Here is a 20,981-nt window from a genome sequence, read left to right as displayed (position 1 = left end):
GCTGTCTCTCATCCTCCTGTGATATGTTATACGGTTTTTTAACCTGTTTTCTCCTGCTGGAGATGTCTGCATATTGTACAGTATTTACACGGTTACCACATGTTGTACAGAGATTTCTGCATGTCCTGCTATCACTTGCAGTACAGGGAGCATTACGTGTCAGCTCCTGGGATATAGATTGTGAGCTCCTGGGAAATAGACTGTGAGCTCCTGGGATATAGACTGTGAGCTCCTGGGATATAGACTGTGAGCTCCTGGGATATAGACTGTCAGCTCCTGGGATATAGACTGTCAGCTCCTGGGATATAGATTGTCAGCTCCTGGGATATTGCTATGTATTGGTGCATTTTCAAATTGCATTCACCTGTTGCAGTCATATCATGCAACCTCACAGCAGGTCTCAGCTGCCAGATAACCTCTGCCCTCTGCAAGACAAGGTAAGAGGAATGCTCCTATGTATTGCTGCTGAATGCATTGGTATAATGTCTACCTGCTGAATGCTCAGGTCTCCTATGTATCCCTGCTAAATGCATTGGTATAATGTCTACCTGCTGAATGATCAGGTCTCCTATGTATCCCTGCTAAATGCATTGGTATAATGTCTACCTGCTGAATGATCAGGTCTCCTATGTATCCCTGCTAAATGCATTGGTATAATGTCTACCTGCTGAATGATCAGGTCTCCTATGTATCCCTGCTAAATGCATTGGTATAATATCTACCTGCTCAATGCTCAGGTCTCCTATGTATCCCTGCTAAATGCATTGGTATAATGTCTACCTGCTCAATGCTCAGGTCTAATGTCTCCTATGTATCATTGCTGAATGCTCAGGTATAATGTCTATCTTGCTAAATGCATAGATCTTTATTGCATTTCTAGTCACTCCTGCGCCCTGACTCCAGGGTTTATATGCAGAGTCTGTGAGCTCTGCCTGACTTAGAATTATCTTACCGGTATTTCATGTGTATAATCTGTGATCTTTACACTGAATGTACTAACCATTTTCTCTGGACTAGACCTCCAGTATGTAATAAGCCTCTGGTATGTGATGAACATGTACTCGGCCTCTGGTATGTGATGAGCATGCACTCGGCCTCCGGTAAGTAATGAGCATGTACTCGGCCTCTGGTATGTGATGAACATGTACTCGGCCTCTGGTATGTGATGAGCATGCACTCAGCCTCCGGTAAGTAATGAGCATGTACTCAGCCTCTGGTATGTGATGAGCATGTACTCGGCCTCTGGTATGTGATGAGCATGCACTCGGCCTCCGGTAAGTAATGAGCATGTACTCGGCCTCTGGTATGTGATGAACATGTACTCGGCCTCTGGTATGTGATGAGCATGTACTCGGCCTCCGGTATGTGATGAGCATGTACTCGGCCTCTGGTATGTGATGAGCATGTACTCGGCCTCTGGTATGTGATGAGCATGCACTCGGCCTCCGGTAAGTAGTGAGCATGGCCTGTGTGTTATACACTGTACCCACATCCTCTGTCTGGTGCAGGTATCTATGATCTGTATACATAGTGACATACTGTAATAATGATATAGAGCAGACTGATACCAGAATCTCTAAGTTCTGCTTCTATGTATGTTCTCCATAGTCTGCTCTACATGAATGGCATTGGAGAGTGATCCTCTCATATCCCGGCAGAACTCCTCATACAGTGATGTCGGCTGCATATGGCCTGTCTGTACACATCTTTACCTCATACTAATGTGTCCTTTGTGTTTTCACTAGACGTCCTCTCCTGAGCGGCTGTCACAGACCCCTATGAGAGGTGGAAAGAGGAGGAAAACTAGGCCGAGGTTATGTCCTCACCCATTGCCTATTGAGAATGAGTCTTGTATCTATTCTCCTGTGTTACCCCAGGATACAGATCCAGAGATCCACACAGATCCCAGGCCCAAGCCTTCCTATCATGGATCATCTCCTTTTCTTCTAGATCTCCAGACATCATTCTCTATTGCAGATTCTTGTCTATAGGAATATTAAATCTCAGAGATTAGATCTGATGCCCCAGACCAGATCTTCCTTCTGAGGAAGGAGAATGTAACCACCAGTGGAATCCACTAAAGATCCTGAAGGGAAACAACAGGGAAAGGATGATTCTACTCTCCAGTCACTGATGATGACGTCTTCCCTACTCACCCAGTCCTGTCTATATATTCTCAGCGTGGATGGACCACACCTGATAACGGCATTAGAGGTCCAGTGACCAAGGGATGAAATCCTACTCTGTGCCACCACTGGCCATGTGACCTGTCACAATAGCTATCTGATGCTTCTATTACCAGCATTAAGGATTCCTCTTAAGTCCTGGTTGCTTTGGTCGTGGCAAGAAGAGCTGTATGGACAAAGCTCTGGAGTAAGGACGCTCCACCAAAAGGATTATTTGAATTTTCAAGATCTAAAGACTCAAAAATCCAGGAAGAGCAGGAAGAGTTTGTTGTTCCATCACTTGTTACACAGGGTCGGTTCAGACACAGGCAACACCTTCCATGAGTAGGTAAAAAGCCACTTAACTCAAAACCATGGGAGTTAGTGCATCTGGCCTGGTGGAATATCAACAATAAGAAGGAGGTCCTTTGCTTCAGATTGGCCAAAGTTTTTATCAGACGCCTGGTGTCCTCTACAATACATCAAGTATAGACTCTGTAACATTCCCACCTGAGAGGTCCTGACCAGCAATCTGCTAGTTGTGTATCTCTGCCTCAGAGGTATCACTGCGCGGCATCAACTGTCCTATCAGATCTTCATATTCATATCCTGCCTCCACATCGGGAGAACATCGGGATAGACTCCAGCCCACTGCATTGCCAGTCATGTCCTTAAAGGTTCCATACCTGGAGGGCTGGTTATTTCCATGGAACTTCTGAATCTTCAACTTCAAATTTGAAGAAGAGTAATGAAAGTCTAGAAATGTATTTTTGGAAATATTTCCCCTGACTTCAGCTAACAAAAGTTAGTGAGTGACAAGAGCACTGGCCAAATGTCTGTCACCATAGATGTGGAGCAATGAGCAAAGCCCATATCTGAAGTGAAGGAACCAGTCCCAATAATTTATGGCAAATTACTGTGGCGTTACTATTGTTGTACCAACCGTAGCAGTGATGCTAATGGTCAGCCCAGGACCCACGACCGAATCATAAATTATGCACGTCGTGTACCTAGGCGGGCCTGGCCCTATTGACCATAGCTGCTGCAGGTGCAATGCTGAGGGGGCTGCCCGTCCCTAAGTCTGCGGCTCCCGGCTCCACCTGTGTGAGCAGGCAGCGGGCCGTCCTATCTTCTTCCTGCATGAAGACATGTGACGTCACATGACACATCCCGGCCAGTGCCGAGTGGAGGTCCAGGGCGCCTACTCACAAAGGATATATCTTCTGGCTGCACTAAAAGCCTAAGGCCAGAAGAATCCTCAAAAGCAGCCTATCATGTTCATGCTTGATGGCCACGACATCGTCCAGGAGGACTGCAGAACTCCAAGCAATGTCCTTCAAGGATTCCTACCAGAAAGCATCATGTTACTTTCCTGCTCAGCCTTCATCCAACCATTTCTACAGTCTTCAGAACAATTCTTTTAAACAATACATTTTCAAATATTTTTTATAAGGGGGCAAATTGTCCACATGGATCATTGACTCCATGAGATGCTGTTGAGTCTCTTTGGTCATGAAGCTCCAGACCAGCTGAGAGCCGAGTCTACATCAGCTTCTTTAGCTGAGCTCTGTCACGTCTATCACTTCTACAGAGCAGCCACGTGGTCCTCTCCATCCTCGTCTATAGATCTCTGCAGGATGGACTTCTCTGCCTCCTGGGGCTTCAGTCTTACACAAGGCGGTGCTTCAGCAGGCGACTAAGATCCCTCCCCATAAGTACTGCTTGCTACGTCCCATATGTGTGCTGCCGAACGGACGAAAAAGAAGGAGGAAATTTGCTTACCGAAATTTCCATTTCTTTTAGTCCGTGAGGCAGCACAACTTTCCCACCCTTAGATGATGAAACGTTATTGCTATATACCATACAAGGGTTGTGTGTGTGCTCCGGCCTTATATAGAGGGAGTCAGCCAAGACACTAATTGTTAATTGTCTACTACTGCTTGTTACCTGCTCTCTTCTGAGTTGTACCGAGGGGATAAATCCCATATGTGTGCTGCCTCACGGACTAAAAGAAATGGAAATTTCGGTAAGCAAATTTCCTCCATAAGATTTATCAGCCATATATACAGTGTGTGAGGTAATAATACCCCCATATAAGATTTATCAGCCATATATACAGTGTGTGAGGTAATAATACCCCCATATAAGATTTATCAGCCATATATACAGTGTGTGAGGTAATAATACCCCCATATAAGATTTATCAGCCATATATACAGTGTGTGAGGTAATAATACCCCCTATAAGATTTATCAGCCATATATACAGTGTGTGAGGTAATAATATCTCCATATAAGATTTATCAGCCATATATACAGTGTGTGATGTAATAATACCCCCATATAAGATTTATCAGCCATATATACAGTGTGAGGTAATAATACCCCCATATAAGATTTATCAGCCATATATACAGTGTGTGAGGTAATAATATCCCCATATAAGATTTATCAGCCATATATACAGTGTGTGAGGTAATAATACCCCCATATAAGATTTATCAGCCATAATACAGTGTGTGAGGTAATAATACCCCCATATAAGATTTATCAGCCATGTCTATAGTGTGTGGGGTAATAATATCCCCATATAAGATTTATCAGCCGTATATACAGTGTGTGAGGTAATAATACCCCCATATAAGATTTATCAGCCATGTCTACAGTGTGTGAGGTAATAATATCCCCATATAAGATTTATCAGCCATATATACAGTGTGTGAGGTAATAATACCCCATATAAGATTTATCAGCCATATATACAGTGTGTGAGGTAATAATACCCCCATATAAGATTTATCAGCCATGTCTACAGTGTGTGAGGTAATAATATCCCATATAAGATTTATCAGCCATATGTACAGTGTGTGAGGTAATAATACCCCCATATAAGATTTATCAGCCATATATACAGTGTGATACCCCCATATAAGATTTATCAGCCATATATACTGTGTGTGAGGTAATAATACCCCATATAAGATTTATCAGCCATATATACAGTGTGTGAGGTAATAATACCCCCATATAATATTTATCAGCCATATATACAGTGTGTGAGGTAATAATACCCCCATATAATATTTATCAGCCATATATACAGTGTGTGAGGTAATAATACCCCATATAAGATTTATCAGCCATATATACAGTGTGTGAGGTAATAATACCCCCATATAATATTTATCAGCCATGTCTACAGTGTGTGAGCTAATAATACCCCCATATAAGATTTATCAGCCATGTCTACAGTGTGTGAGGTAATAATATCCCTATATAAGATTTATCAGCCATATCTATAGTGTGTGAGGTAATAATACCCCCATATAAGATTTATCAGCCATATATACAGTGTGTGAGGTAATAATATCCCTATATAAGATTTATCAGCCATGTCTACAGTGTGTGAGGTAATAATATCCCTATATAAGATTTATCAGCCATGTCTACAGTGTGTGAGGTAATAATACCCCCATATAAGATTTATCAGCCATATATACAGTGTGTGAGGTAATAATACCCCCATATAAGATTTATCAGCCATATATACAGTGTGTGAGGTAATAATACCCCCATATAAGATTTATCAGCCATATATACAGTGTGTGAGGTAATAATACCCCCTATAAGATTTATCAGCCATATATACAGTGTGTGAGGTAATAATATCTCCATATAAGATTTATCAGCCATATATACAGTGTGTGATGTAATAATACCCCCATATAAGATTTATCAGCCATATATACAGTGGGGGACATTTACTATGGCGTTTCCGCCAGTTTTGTGGCGCTCTCACCACATGTTCTGCTCTCCGACCTATTTATTAGCTGTCGGGGACAGAAAAAATGCCTTTTTCCGTCTGCTCCGACTCTTCTCCGAAAAGGGGCGTGGCTTTGGCGGAGTGGAAACTCAGACACAATGGGGGACATTTACTATGGTGTTTCCGCCAGTTTTGTGGCGCTTTCACCGCATCTTCTGATCTCCTACCTATTTATTAGCTGTCGGGGACAGAAAAAATGACTTTTTCCGCCTGCTCCGACTCTTCTCTGAAAAGGGGCGTGGCTTTGGCGCAGTGGAAACTCAGACACAATTAATATGTGTCACAGCCATTTTTGGACGCTGTAAACTGGCGTAAAGTAGACCAAAAGAAATTTGGTCTAGCAGGGACACAAAACAGTGCTATTGCACTGTTGCCTGTTCTCTGACTGTTGGACACATTTCTGGTTCTCGGGACAGATTTTAGTCCCAGGGACAGAAAATGGTCTCGGCGCCAGAAATTTATCTGCACAGCTACACAATATTAAATGTGTGTCTTCTTACCGAGAGCAGGTCGGTAACAAAGCCAATGCAGACACCGACACTGTAAGTAAATGTCCCCCAGTGTGTGAGGTAATAATATCCCCATATAAGATTTATCAGCCATATATACAGTGTGTGAGGTAATAATATCTCCATATAAGATTTATCAGCCATGTCTACAATGTGTAAGGTAATAATATCCCCATATAAGATTTATCAGCCATATATACAGTGTGTGAGGTAATAATACCCCCATTTAAGATTTATCAGCCATATATACAGTGTGTGAGGTAATAATATCCCCATATAAGATGTATCAGCCATATATACAGTGTGTGAGGTAATAATACCCCCATATAAGATTTATCAGCCATATATACAGTGGGGGACATTTACTTAAAGTGTCGGTGTCTGCATTGGCTTTGTTACCGACCTGCTCTGGGAAAGAAGATGCACATTTAATATTGTAGAGCTGTGCAGAGACATTTCTGGCGCCGAGACCATTTTCTGTCCCCGAGACCATTTTCTGTCCCTGGGACCAAAATCTGTCCCGAGCACCAGAAATGTGTCCAACAGTCTCTGCTAGACCAGTTTTCTTTTGGTCTACTTTCCGCCAGTTTACAGCGCCCAAAAATGGCTGTGACACATAGTAATTCTGTCTGAGTTTCCACTCCGCCAAAGCCACGCCCCTTTTCGGAGAAGAGTCGGAGCAGACGGAAAAAGTCATTTTTTCTGTCCCCGACAGCTAATAAATAGGTCTGAGAGCAGAACATGTGGTGAGAGCGCCACAAAACTGGCGGAAACACCATAGTAAATGTCCCCCAGTGTGTGAGGTCAGGGCCGATTCTAGCCTTTTTGCTGCCTGAGGCGAAATTTGAAAATGCTGCCTCCCCCTCCCGCCGCACGCGCGTGCCCCTGGTGACGATACCTTACACACTAGTAGTCATTAGACACAGATATTAGTGACCTCTAGTACCTTATAGGTGACCATCTACTCCATGCTGAAGGGTACTTCTTTACGCTTTCTTCTGGCCTTGGTTTTCCTCTGAAATCACAAAGAAATGTCTTCAACTCCATGCAGCACAACTCCCCATGGCGCCCCTAAAAATACCACAGTCACTTACAGTATAATAGATTGTGATTCCAATATATATTATCCTCACAACATGACTGAACAAACTATTCCCAACATCCTTTAGTCACCCAAATTAGAGCATATATAGTAATTAAATTAGGTGCCCTCATTTAGGCTCCCCCTATATTGAACTGCCACCCCCCCAACCCACCCCCCGTATACACAGCCTCATCCCCAGCCCCCCCAGTAAGTAATGTGCCTCGTCCCCAGCCCCCCCAGTAAGTAATGTGCCTCACACACAGCCCCCCCAGTAAGTAATGTGCCTTGTCCCCAGCCCCCCCAGTAAGTAATGTGCCTCGTCCCCAGCCCCCCCAGTAAGTAATGTGCCTCGTCCCCAGCCCCCCCAGTAAGTAATGTGCCTCACACACAGCCCCCCAGTTAGTAACGTGCCTCACACACAGCCCCCCAGTTAGTAATGTGCCTCACACAGCCCCCCCCAGTAAGTAATGTGCCTCACACACAGCCCCCCAGTAAGTAATGTGCCTCACACACAGCCCCCCAGTTAGTAATGTGCCTCACACACAGCCCCCCAGTTAGTAATGTGCCTCACACACAGCCCCCCCAGTAAGTAATGTGCCTCACACACAGCCCCCCCAGTAAGTAATGTGCCCCACACACAGCCCCCCAGTAAGTAATGTGCCTCACACACAGCCCCCCCAGTAAGTAATGTGCCTCACACAAAGCCCCCAGTAAGTAATGTGCCCCACACAGCCCCCCAGTTAGTAATGTGCCTACACAGACCCCCAGTAAGTAATGTGCCCACACAGACCCCCCAGTGATGTCCTCACACAGCCCCCCCAGTAAGTAATGTGCCCCACACACAGCCCCCCCAGTAAGTAATGTGCCTCACACACAGCCCCCCCAGTAAGTAATGTGCCTCACACACAGCCCCCAGTAAGTAATGTGCCCCACACAGCCCCCAGTTAGTAATGTGCCTCACACAGCCCCCCAGTAAGTAATGTGCCCACACAGACCCCCAGTAAGTAATGTGCCCACACAGCCCCCCCAGTGATGTCCTCACACAGCCCCCCCAGTAAGTAATGTGCCCACACAGCCCCCCCAGTAAGTAATGTGCCTCACACAGCCCCCCAGTAAGTAATGTGCCTCACACACAGCCCCCCAGTAAGTAATGTGCCTCACACAGCCCCCCCAGTAAGTAATGTGCCCACACACAGCCCCCCAGTAAGTAATGTGCCCACACACAGCCCCCCAGTAAGTAATGTGCCTCACACACAGCCCCCCCAGTAAGTAATGTGCCTCACACACAGCCCCCCCAGTAAGTAATGTGCCTCACACACAGCCCCCCAGTAAGTAATGTGCCCACACACAGCCCCCCCAGTAAGTAATGTGCCTCACACACAGCCCCCCAGTAAGTAATGTGCCTCACACACAGCCCCCCAGTAAGTAATGTGCTCACACAGCCCCCCATGTTCTCCCCCTCCCCTGTCATGTCTCCCCCCTCACCTCACAGATGCAGCTCTCGCTGTGTGGTCACTGCTTTCCCCGGCAGGTCATGTGACCATGACATCACCAAAGGTCCTTCAGCCTTCAGCCTCCGGGAGTCTTAGGCCGGCGCCACACAGGGCGCTTTGTCTGCGCTTGCAAACGCAAACGCAGACAAAGTCGCGCCCACCGGGGCGGGCCTCGGCCCGATCGCATCGGCGTTTCTATGGAAACGCCTGCGATCGGGAACGAGCCGCCGGTGTTTCGCGTTAAATTAACGCAAAACACCGGGCGGCTCGTTCCCGATCGCAGGTGTTTCCATAGAAACGCCAATGCGATCGGGCCGAGGCCCGCCCCGGTGGGCGCGACTTTGTCTGCGTTTGCAAGCGCAGACAAAGCGCCCTGTGTGGCGCCGGCCTTATACTCCAGGAGGGTGAAACAACTGCTGGGGAAAGCAGTGACTACACATGGTCTCATCACGATCTGTGTCCTGAGGATACACATCGTGATGAGAGGATGTTCTAGCGATCCCCCTACTGTACTCACCATTCAGTGCTCCCACGCAGCTCCCTCGTCTTCTCCAGCCAGCAGCCGCTCTGTGAAGGGACACAGGTCGGCACCGCTGTGCCTATAAATTACAGTTGTTACAGTAGTTTAGTTTACAGGTGGCACGGACCTGCCAGCCATTGGCAAGTCCGTGCTACCAGCTGCAAAATGCCGCTCTTAAATGGGGTCCGCTATCTGCTGCCTGAGGCAGGGACTTCACCTCGCCTCATGGCAGAAGCGGCCCTGTGTGAGGTAATAATAACCCCATATAAGATTTATAAGCCATATATACAGTGTGTGAGGTAATAATACCCCCATATAAGATTTATAAGCCATATTTACAGTGTGTGAGGTAATAATACCCCCATATAAGATTTATCAGCCATATTTACAGTGTGTGATGTAATAATACCCCCATATAAGATTTATCAGCCATATATACAGTCTGTGAGGTAATAATACCCCCATATAAGATTTATCAGCCATATATACAGTCTGTGAGGTAATAATATCCCCATATAAGATTTATCAGCCATATATACTGTGTGTGAGGTAATAATATCCCCATATAAGATTTACCAGCCATATATACTGTGTGTAAGGTAATAATATCCCCATATACGATTTATCAGCCATATATACAGTGTGTGAGGTAATAATACCCCCATATAAGATTTATCATCCATATATACAGTGTGTGAGGTAATAATATCCCCATATACGATTTATCAGCCATATATACAGTGTGTGAGGTAATAATACCCCCATATAAGATTTATCAGCCATATATACAGTCTATGAGGTAATAATACCCCCATATAAGATTTATCAGCCATATATACTGTGTGTGAGGTAATAATTTCCCCATATAAGATTTATCAGCCATATATACAGTGTTTGATGTAATAATATCCCCATATAAGATTTATCAGCCATATATACAGTGTGTGAGGTAATAATACCCCCATATAAGATTTATCAGCCATGTCTACAGTGTGTAAGGTAATAATATCCCTATATAAGATTTATCAGCCATGTCTACAGTGTGTGAGGTAATAATATCCCCATATAAGATTTATCAGCCATGTCTACAGTGTGTGAGGTAATAATACCCCCATATAAGATTAATCAGCCATATATACAGTGTGTGAGGTAATAATATCCCCATATAAGATTTATCAGCCATGTCTACAGTGTGTTAGGTAATAATACCCCCATATAAGATTCATCAGCCATATATACAGTGTGTGATGTAATAATATCACCATATAAGATTTATCAGCCATATATACAGTGTGTGAGGTAATAATACCCCCATATAAGATTTATCAGCCATATATACAGTGTGTGAGGTAATAATACCCCCATATAAGATTTATCAGCCATGTCTACAGTGTGTAAGGTAATAATATCCCTATATAAGATTTATCAGCCATGTATACAGTGTGTGAGGTAATAATATCCCCATATAAGATTTATCAGCCATGTCTACAGTGTGTAAGGTAATAATATCCCTATATAAGATTTATCAGCCATGTATACAGTGTGTGAGGTAATAATATCTCCATATGAAATTTATCAGCCATATATACAGTGTGTGAGGTAATAATACCCCCATATAAGATTTATCAGCCATGTCTACAGTGTGTAAGGTAATAATATCCCTATATAAGATTTATCAGCCATGTATACAGTGTGTGAGGTAATAATATCCCCATATAAGATTTATCAGCCATGTCTACAGTGTGTGATGTAATAATATCTCCATATGAAATTTATCAGCCATATATACAGTGTGTGAGGTAATAATACCCCCATATAAGATTTATCAGCCATATATACAGTGTGTGAGGTAATAATACCCCCATATAAGATTTATCAGCCATATATACTGTGTGTGTGAGGTAATAATACCCCCATATAAGATTTATCAGCCATATCTACAGTGTGTGAGGTAATAATATCCCCATATAAGATTTATCAGCCATATATACAGTTTATGAGGTAATAATATCCCCATATAAGATTTATCAGCCATATATACAGTGTGTGAGGTAATAATACCCCCATATACGATTTATCAGCCATATATACAGTTTGTGAGGTAATAATATCCCCATATAAGATTTATCAGCCATATATACAGTGTGTGAGGTAATAATACCCCCATATAAGATTTATCAGCCATATATACAGTGTGTGAGGTAATAATATCTCCATATAAGATTTATCAGCCATATATACAGTGTGTGATGTAATAATATCCCCATATAAGATTTATCAGCCATATATACAGTGTGTGAGATAATAATACCCCCATATAAGATTTATCAGCCATGTCTACAGTGTGTGAGGTAATAATATCTCCATATAAGATTTATCAGCCATATATACAGTGTGTGAGGTAATAATATCCCCATATAAGATTTATCAGCCATGTCTACAGTGTGTAAGGTAATAATATCCCTATATAAGATTTATCAGCCATATATACAGTGTGTGAGGTAATAATATCCCCATATAAGATTTATCAGCCATGTCTACAGTGTGTGATGTAATAATATCTCCATATGAAATTTATCAGCCATATATACAGTGTGTGAGGTAATAATACCCCCATATAAGATTTATCAGTCATATATACAGTGTGTGAGGTAATAATATCCCCATATAAGATTTATCAGCCATGTCTACAGTGTGTTAGGTAATAATACCCCCATATAAGATTTATCAGCCATATATACAGTGTGTGAGGTAATAATATCCCCATATAAGATTTATCAGCCATGTCTACAGTGTGTTAGGTAATAATACCCCCATATAAGATTTATCAGCCATATATACAGTGTGTGAGGTAATAATACCCCCATATAAGATTTATCAGCCATATATACTGTGTGTGTGAGGTAATAATACCCCCATATAAGATTTATCAGCCATATCTACAGTGTGTGAGTTAATAATATCCCCATATAAGATTTATCAGCCATATATACAGTTTGTGAGGTAATAATATCCCCATATAAGATTTATCAGCCATATATACAGTGTGTGAGGTAATAATACCCCCATATACGATTTATCAGCCATATATACAGTTTGTGAGGTAATAATATCCCCATATAAGATTTATCAGCCATATATACAGTGTGTGAGGTAATAATATCCCCATATAAGATTTATCAGCTATGTCTACAGTGTGTGAGGTAATAATATCCCTATATAAGATTTATCAGCCATATCTACAGTGTGTGAGGTAATAATATCCCCATATAAGATTTATCAGCCATATATACAGTGTGTGAGGTAATAATACCCCCATATAAGATTTATCAGCCATATATACAGTGTGTGATGTAATAATATCCCCATATAAGATTTATCAGCCATATACACAGTGTGTGAGGTAATAATATCCCCATATAAGATTTAACAGCCATGTCTACAGTGTGTGATGTAATAATATCTCCATATAAGATTTATCAGCCATATATACAGTGTGTGAGGTAATAATATCCCCATATAAGATTTATCAGCCATGTCTACAGTGTGTGAGGTAATAATACCCCCATATAAGATTTATCAGCCATATATACAGTGTGTGAGGTAATAATACCCCCATATATGATCTATCAGCCATATATACTGTGTGTGAGGTAATAATATTCCCATATAAGATTTATCAGCCACATATACAATATGTGAGGTAATAATACCCCCATATAAGATTTATCAGCCATATATACTGTGTGTAAGGTAATAATATCCCCATATAAGATTTATCAGCCATGTCTACAGTGTGTATGGTAATAATATCCCCATATAAGATTTATCAGCCATATATACAGTGTGTGAGATAATAATACCCCCATATAAGATTTATCATCCATATATACATTGTGTGAGGTAATAATATCCCCATATAAGATTTATCAGCCATATATACAGTGTGTGAGGTAATAATATCCCCATATAAGATTTATCAGAAATGTCTACAGTGTGTGAGGTAATAATACCTCCATATAAGATTTATCAGCCATATATACAGTGTGTGAGGTAATAATACCCCCATATATGATCTATCAGCCATATATACTGTGTGTGAGGTAATAATATTCCCATATAAGATTTATCAGCCACATATACAATATGTGAGGTAATAATACCCCCATATAAGATTTATCAGCCATATATACTGTGTGTAAGGTAATAATATCCCCATATAAGATTTATCAGCCATGTCTACAGTGTGTATGGTAATAATATCCCCATATAAGATTTATCAGCCATATATACAGTGTGTGAGATAATAATACCCCCATATAAGATTTATCATCCATATATACATTGTGTGAGGTAATAATATCCCCATATAAGATTTATCAGCCATATATACAGTGTGTGAGGTAATAATATCCCCATATAAGATTTATCAGAAATGTCTACAGTGTGTGAGGTAATAATACCTCCATATAAGATTTATCAGCCATATATACAGTGTGTGAGGTAATAATATCCCCATATAAGATTTATCAGCCATATATACAGTGTGTGATGTAATAATACCCCCATATAAGATTTATCAGCCATATATACAGTGTGTGAGGTAATAATACCCCCATATAAGATTTATCAGCCATATATACAGTGTGTGAGGTAATAATATCCCCATATAAGATTTATCAGCCATATATACAGTGTGTGAGATAATAATACCCCCATATAAGATTTATCAGCCATGTCTACAGTGTGTGAGGTAATAATATCTCCATATAAGATTTATCAGCCATATATACAGTGTGTGAGGTAATAATATCCCCATATAAGATTTATCAGCCATGTCTACAGTGTGTGAGGTAATAATACCTCCATATAAGATTTATCAGCCATGTCTACAGTGTGTTAGGTAATAATACCCCCATATAAGATTTATCAGCCATATATACAGTGTGTGAGGTAATAATACCCCCATATTAGATTTATCAGCCATATATACAGTGTGTGAGGTAATAATACCCCCATATAAGATTTATCAGCCATGTCTACAGTGTGTAAGGTAATAATATCCCTATATAAGATTTATCAGCCATATATACAGTGTGTGAGGTAATAATACCCCCATATAAGATTTATCAGTCATATATACAGTGTGTGAGGTAATAATATCCCCATATAAGATTTATCAGCCATGTCTACAGTGTGTTAGGTAATAATACCCCCATATAAGATTTATCAGCCATATATACAGTGTGTGAGGTAATAATATCCCCATATAACATTTATCAGCCATGTCTACAGTGTGTTAGGTAATAATACCCCCATATAAGATTTATCAGCCATATATACAGTGTGTGAGGTAATAATACCCCCATATAAGATTTATCAGCCATATATACTGTGTGTGTGAGGTAATAATACCCCCATATAAGATTTATCAGCCATATCTACAGTGTGTGAGGTAATAATATCCCCATATAAGATTTATCAGCCATATATACAGTTTGTGAGGTAATAATATCCCCATATAAGATTTATCAGCCATATATACAGTGTGTGAGGTAATAATACCCCCATATACGATTTATCAGCCATATATACAGTTTGTGAGGTAATAATATCCCCATATAAGATTTATCAGCCATATATACAGTGTGTGAGATAATAATACCCCCATATAAGATTTATCAGCCATGTCTACAGTGTGTGAGGTAATAATATCTCCATATAAGATTTATCAGCCATATATACAGTGTGTGAGGTAATAATATCCCCATATAAGATTTATCAGCCATGTCTACAGTGTGTGAGGTAATAATACCTCCATATAAGATTTATCAGCCATGTCTACAGTGTGTTAGGTAATAATACCCCCATATAAGATTTATCAGCCATATATACAGTGTGTGAGGTAATAATACCCCCATATTAGATTTATCAGCCATATATACAGTGTGTGAGGTAATAATACCCCCATATAAGATTTATCAGCCATGTCTACAGTGTGTAAGGTAATAATATCCCTATATAAGATTTATCAGCCATATATACAGTGTGTGAGGTAATAATACCCCCATATAAGATTTATCAGTCATATATACAGTGTGTGAGGTAATAATATCCCCATATAAGATTTATCAGCCATGTCTACAGTGTGTTAGGTAATAATACCCCCATATAAGATTTATCAGCCATATATACAGTGTGTGAGGTAATAATATCCCCATATAAGATTTATCAGCCATGTCTACAGTGTGTTAGGTAATAATACCCCCATATAAGATTTATCAGCCATATATACAGTGTGTGAGGTAATAATACCCCCATATAAGATTTATCAGCCATATATACTGTGTGTGTGAGGTAATAATACCCCCATATAAGATTTATCAGCCATATCTACAGTGTGTGAGGTAATAATATCCCCATATAAGATTTATCAGCCATATATACAGTTTGTGAGGTAATAATATCCCCATATAAGATTTATCAGCCATATATACAGTGTGTGAGGTAATAATACCCCCATATACGATTTATCAGCCATATATACAGTTTGTGAGGTAATAATATCCCCATATAAGATTTATCAGCCATATATACAGTGTGTGAGGTAATAATACCCCCATATAAGATTTATCAGCCATATATACAGTGTGTGAGGTAATAATATCTCCATATAAGATTTATCAGCCATATATACAGTGTGTGATGTAATAATATCCCCATATAAGATTTATCAGCCATATACACAGTGTGTGAGGTAATAATATCCCCATATAAGATTTATCAGCCATGTCTACAGTGTGTGATGTAATAATATCTCCATATAAGATTTATCAGCCATATATACAGTGTGTGAGGTAATAATATCCCCATATAAGATTTATCAGCCATGTCTACAGTGTGTGAGGTAATAATACCCCCATATAAGATTTATCAGCCATATATACAGTGTGTGAGGTAATAATACCCCCATATATGATCTATCAGCCATATATACTGTGTGTGAGGTAATAATATTCCCATATAAGATTTATCAGCCACATATACAATATGTGAGGTAATAATACCCCCATATAAGATTTATCAGCCATATATACTGTGTGTAAGGTAATAATATCCCCATATAAGATTTATCAGCCATGTCTACAGTGTGTATGGTAATAATATCCCCATATAAGATTTATCAGCCATATATACAGTGTGTGAGATAATAATACCCCCATATAAGATTTATCATCCATATATACATTGTGTGAGGTAATAATATCCCCATATAAGATTTATCAGCCATATATACAGTGTGTGAGGTAATAATATCCCCATATAAGATTTATCAGAAATGTCTACAGTGTGTGAGGTAATAATACCTCCATATAAGATGTATCAGCCATATATACAGTGTGTGAGGTAATAATACCCCCATATATGATCTATCAGCCATATATACTGTGTGTGAGGTAATAATATCCCCATATAAGATTTATCAGCCATGTCTACAGTGTGTATGGTAATAATATCCCCATATAAGATTTATCAGCCATATATACAGTGTGTGAGATAATAATACCCCCATATAAGATTTATCATCCATATATACATTGTGTGAGGTAATAATATCCCCATATAAGATTTATCAGCCATATATACAGTGTGTGAGGTAATAATATCCCCATATAAGATTTATCAGCCATATATACAGTGTGTGATGTAATAATACCCCCATATAAGATTTATCAGCCATATATACAGTGTGTGAGGTAATAATACCCCCATATAAGATTTATCAGCCATATATACAGTGTGTGAGGTAATAATATCCCCATATAAGATTTATCAGCCATATATACAGTGTGTGAGGTAATAATATCCCCATATAAGATTTATCAGCCATATATACAGTGTGTGATGTAATAATATCCCCATATAAGATTTATCAGCCATATATACAGTATGTGAGGTAATAATACCTCCATATAAGATTTATCAGCCATATATACAGTGTGTGAGGTAATAATATCCCCATATAAGATTTTAAGCCATATATACAGTGTGTGAGGTAATAATATCCCCATATAAGATTTATAAGCCATACGTACATGGTGACATAAGCCCCACTCAAGCATGCACTAAAACAATAAAATAAATAGACACAACACCAAAAGTTTAGTGGAATAAATTGGCCGCGATGTTTATTAAAAGGTAACCATAAAATATTTAATAATTAAAACTCCATAAATAATTAAATAATACAAACAATACATTACATAATAGTTAACATACATCAAATCAAAAATCACAAGTATTTAATAAATTAAACCAAGTCTCCCCAGCCACGGCTGGGAGACATAACTCCCACTAATAAACACAGCGACGATAGTAGCATAAAGTTAATAATAGGGCGGGCCGGGCGGGGCGCTTCAAACAGTTTCTTCTTGCAGACTGGCCCAGATCACCGGCGACTGCTTCTTATAAAGGTAAGGCTACAGAACTATTAGCCAATTAGAAATACGCCTACTCAAACTACTCCAGCAACAATAATTTCATTGCTCCAGCCCATAACCAATCCGGGCTGAGCATACCCAGCTAGTATAGTAACAACGCTTTCATTGCTCCAGCCCATAACCAATCAAAGCTGAGCTTACCTCAGGCCCTCAGAACCTGAACAAGTTAGCAGTAACCAGGCAAAAACCTGCCAAAAAGCGGGAAATATAGACTTCCCTATTAACCATTTAAGTACCACCACATAAACCAATACCATATGAATAAAATGTAATATATGGGGGCTATGTCACCATGCGTCCCCTTCACCAATGTTCCAGGGGGCCCTAAACAGTATGTGAGGTAATAATATCCCCATATAAGATTTATCAGCCATACGTACAGTATGTGAGGTAATAATATCCCCATATAAGATTTATCAGCCATGTCTACAGTGTGTGAGCTAATAATACCCCCATATACGATTTATCAGCCATATATACAGTGTGTGAGGTAATAATACCCCCATATAAGATTTATCAGCCATATACAGTGTGTGAGGTAATAATACCCCCATATACGATTTATCAGCCATATATACAGTGTGTGAGGTAATAATACCCCCATATAAGATTTATCAGCCATATATACAGTGTGTGAGGTAATAATATCCCCATATAAGATTTATCAGCCATATATACAGTGTGTGAGGTAATAATACCTCCATATAAGATTTATCAGCCGTATATATACAGTGTGTGAGGTAATAATACCCCCATATAATATTCCTCAGCCATATCTATAGTATGTGAGGTAATAATTCCCCCATACCTTGTAGCATGAGCTAGATTGACAGACGTCCCTTGCCTTGTGCTTATGCTGAACTTAATGTTGCAAAGGTTCCTGCAGGGGCTGATGCTTAAAGGGAACCTGTCATCAGAAATTGGCCTAATAAACCTACCTCACACAGCTACCATTACTGCAGCCCCTCTCCCCCCAGAAGTGCAATTAAAGGAGCACCACTCCATAATAATAATCTTTTATATTTATATAGCACCATTAAATTCAGTAGCGTTTTACATTCCGGGGAACATAAAAATAAAATAAGACATTAAAGAGTAACAACAGTCATGTGAAACACAGGGCCCCGGCCCCCCTCCTCAGAGCTGCCATCAAAGGAACCCTATCCCCCAGAGCTTTCATCAAAGCCCCCCTCCCCCAAAACTGCCATCAAAGCCCCCCCTCCTCCAGAGCTGTCATTAAAGGGCCCTCCTCCCCCAGAGCTGTCATCAAAGGGGCCTCCTCCCCCAGAGCTGTCATCAAAGGGCCCCCCTCCCCCAGAGCTGTCATCAAAGGGCCCCCCTCCCCCAGAGCTGTCATCAAAGGGCCCCCCTCCCCCAGAGCTGTCATCAAAGGGCCCCCCTCCCCCAGAGCCTTCTATCAAAGGTCCCCCTCCCCCTAGGGCAGCCATCAAAGGTCCCCCCCCCTCCCTTGGAGCAGGCATCAAAGGCCCCCCGCCTCCCCTAGAGCAGCCATCGAAGACCCCCCTCCTCTACAGTAGCCATCAAATCTTCCCACCCCCGGCTACCCCAGAGCTGCCGTGATGACATCACAGTGCCGGGAGGCGGCCACTCACCTCCAGGTCCGCTCCTCAACTGCAGGTCGCATGATGCCGGAGGGCGGGGGTGTTACATGTGCGGCTCAGTCAGGCGCGCCGCTCTCCCACCCAGACGTCCTCATCACAGGAGCCGCGGCATGCGCAAGACCGCGCTCTGAGGCCGGCGGGTGGCGGTGCTCACGTACGCTGTTGTACATAGCGCGTCTCCGCCAGTGGCCCTGCTGGGGAGTGTCCGACTCCCGGCTGTGATCGGGTGCTGGAAACAGCGTCCGCCAGCGCCCGATGGCCCCGGCAGCCCGGCTCATCTTCTGTTCTGACTTTTGAAGTCAGGGTCGGTACTCGGGGTACTCAGTCCGACGCTGCATACAATGCTCCCTTAACAACGATGGATGGTCCTGCGTCCAGGGACGTCATTGATCAGATCTCCTGAAGTCCGGTGCATGATGTCAGTCACATGGTAGGAGCATGTTACACTCTCTGCCTCCCTGACGTTATACATCTAATTTCAATGTTGATTTTCTGGATGATGCCACCCAGCTGGGCCATGAAAGACACACGATCAAGAAGCTTTTTAACTTCTTGACAACATACTGGTTTATAAGGACAATTTCTGATGACAGGTTCCCTTTAAAGTGCACGGTTCTTGAGGTGGTCATGACTCACCGGTCACACAAGAATGAGGTGTTTCCTGAACTACAGCAGCTCCAATGGGACCATCGTGACTTCCCAGTTGGAAAGCATCATGAATTCCCCTTTTGGGTTATTAATCACCCAGTATCGTTTATACTATTGATGACCTGAACCGACCTGTGGGTTATTTCCATCAATGCTCTATAATATTCTATGTAAATAACTGGGTCTGAACACCCAGAGCTTCTGCAACATTTTATTTTTTTCTTTTATTTCATTCTTTATGACATTTTTATAATCTTATTATTTCATTACTTTCCCTTACACAATTTAGTCTGGGCAGCTGCCCTATTACCCCCATTTTTCAGCCCTCTAATCCAGCTACTATACAGTTATTGTGGGGTTCTAAAATTTTGGGCCCTGTTGATTTCCATGGAGTTTGTGTTTGGCTATAAGAGCGTGTAGAAGTCCCTTCCCAAAGCAAATTTTTTTTCCCAATATGGAGACAAACCTGAATTACTCCCAACTCGCTATAAACTACCTGTCCATCTGTGGTGTCGGGGTGTATACTGTCATTATCTATATATATGTTTCTAAATAAAGTCGCAAGTACTTGTTTCTCAAAAAAAAATTACTTCCCAGAATTCCCTAGTGGAGCATCT

General features: G+C 41.1%; 1 protein-coding gene across 3 annotated transcripts in view; it reads right to left on the bottom strand.

Moving 5' to 3' along the window:
* LOC140065136 (uncharacterized) overlaps positions 1-20,981 on the bottom strand; it is a 68,651-nt gene that overhangs the window by 21,024 nt on the left and 26,646 nt on the right. Inside the window, exons 1-2 of one of the 3 annotated variants that reach the window (XM_072112671.1) lie at positions 9,066-9,100; positions 7,443-7,511 (exon numbers count right to left, since the gene is read on the bottom strand). The exons of the other annotated variants lie outside the window; for them this stretch is intronic. The gene's annotated coding sequence lies outside the window, so the exon portion shown is untranslated. Of the gene's footprint in view, positions 1-7,442; positions 7,512-9,065; positions 9,101-20,981 lie in introns of those variants that run through there. 3 annotated transcript variants of the gene reach the window in all.

Source organism: Engystomops pustulosus, chromosome 6 (genome assembly GCF_040894005.1).
Source record: "Engystomops pustulosus chromosome 6, aEngPut4.maternal, whole genome shotgun sequence".
Lineage (NCBI taxonomy): Eukaryota > Metazoa > Chordata > Amphibia > Anura > Leptodactylidae > Engystomops > Engystomops pustulosus.
Note: the sequence above shows the minus strand (reverse complement) of the source record. Positions and strands in the feature narration are given on the sequence as shown.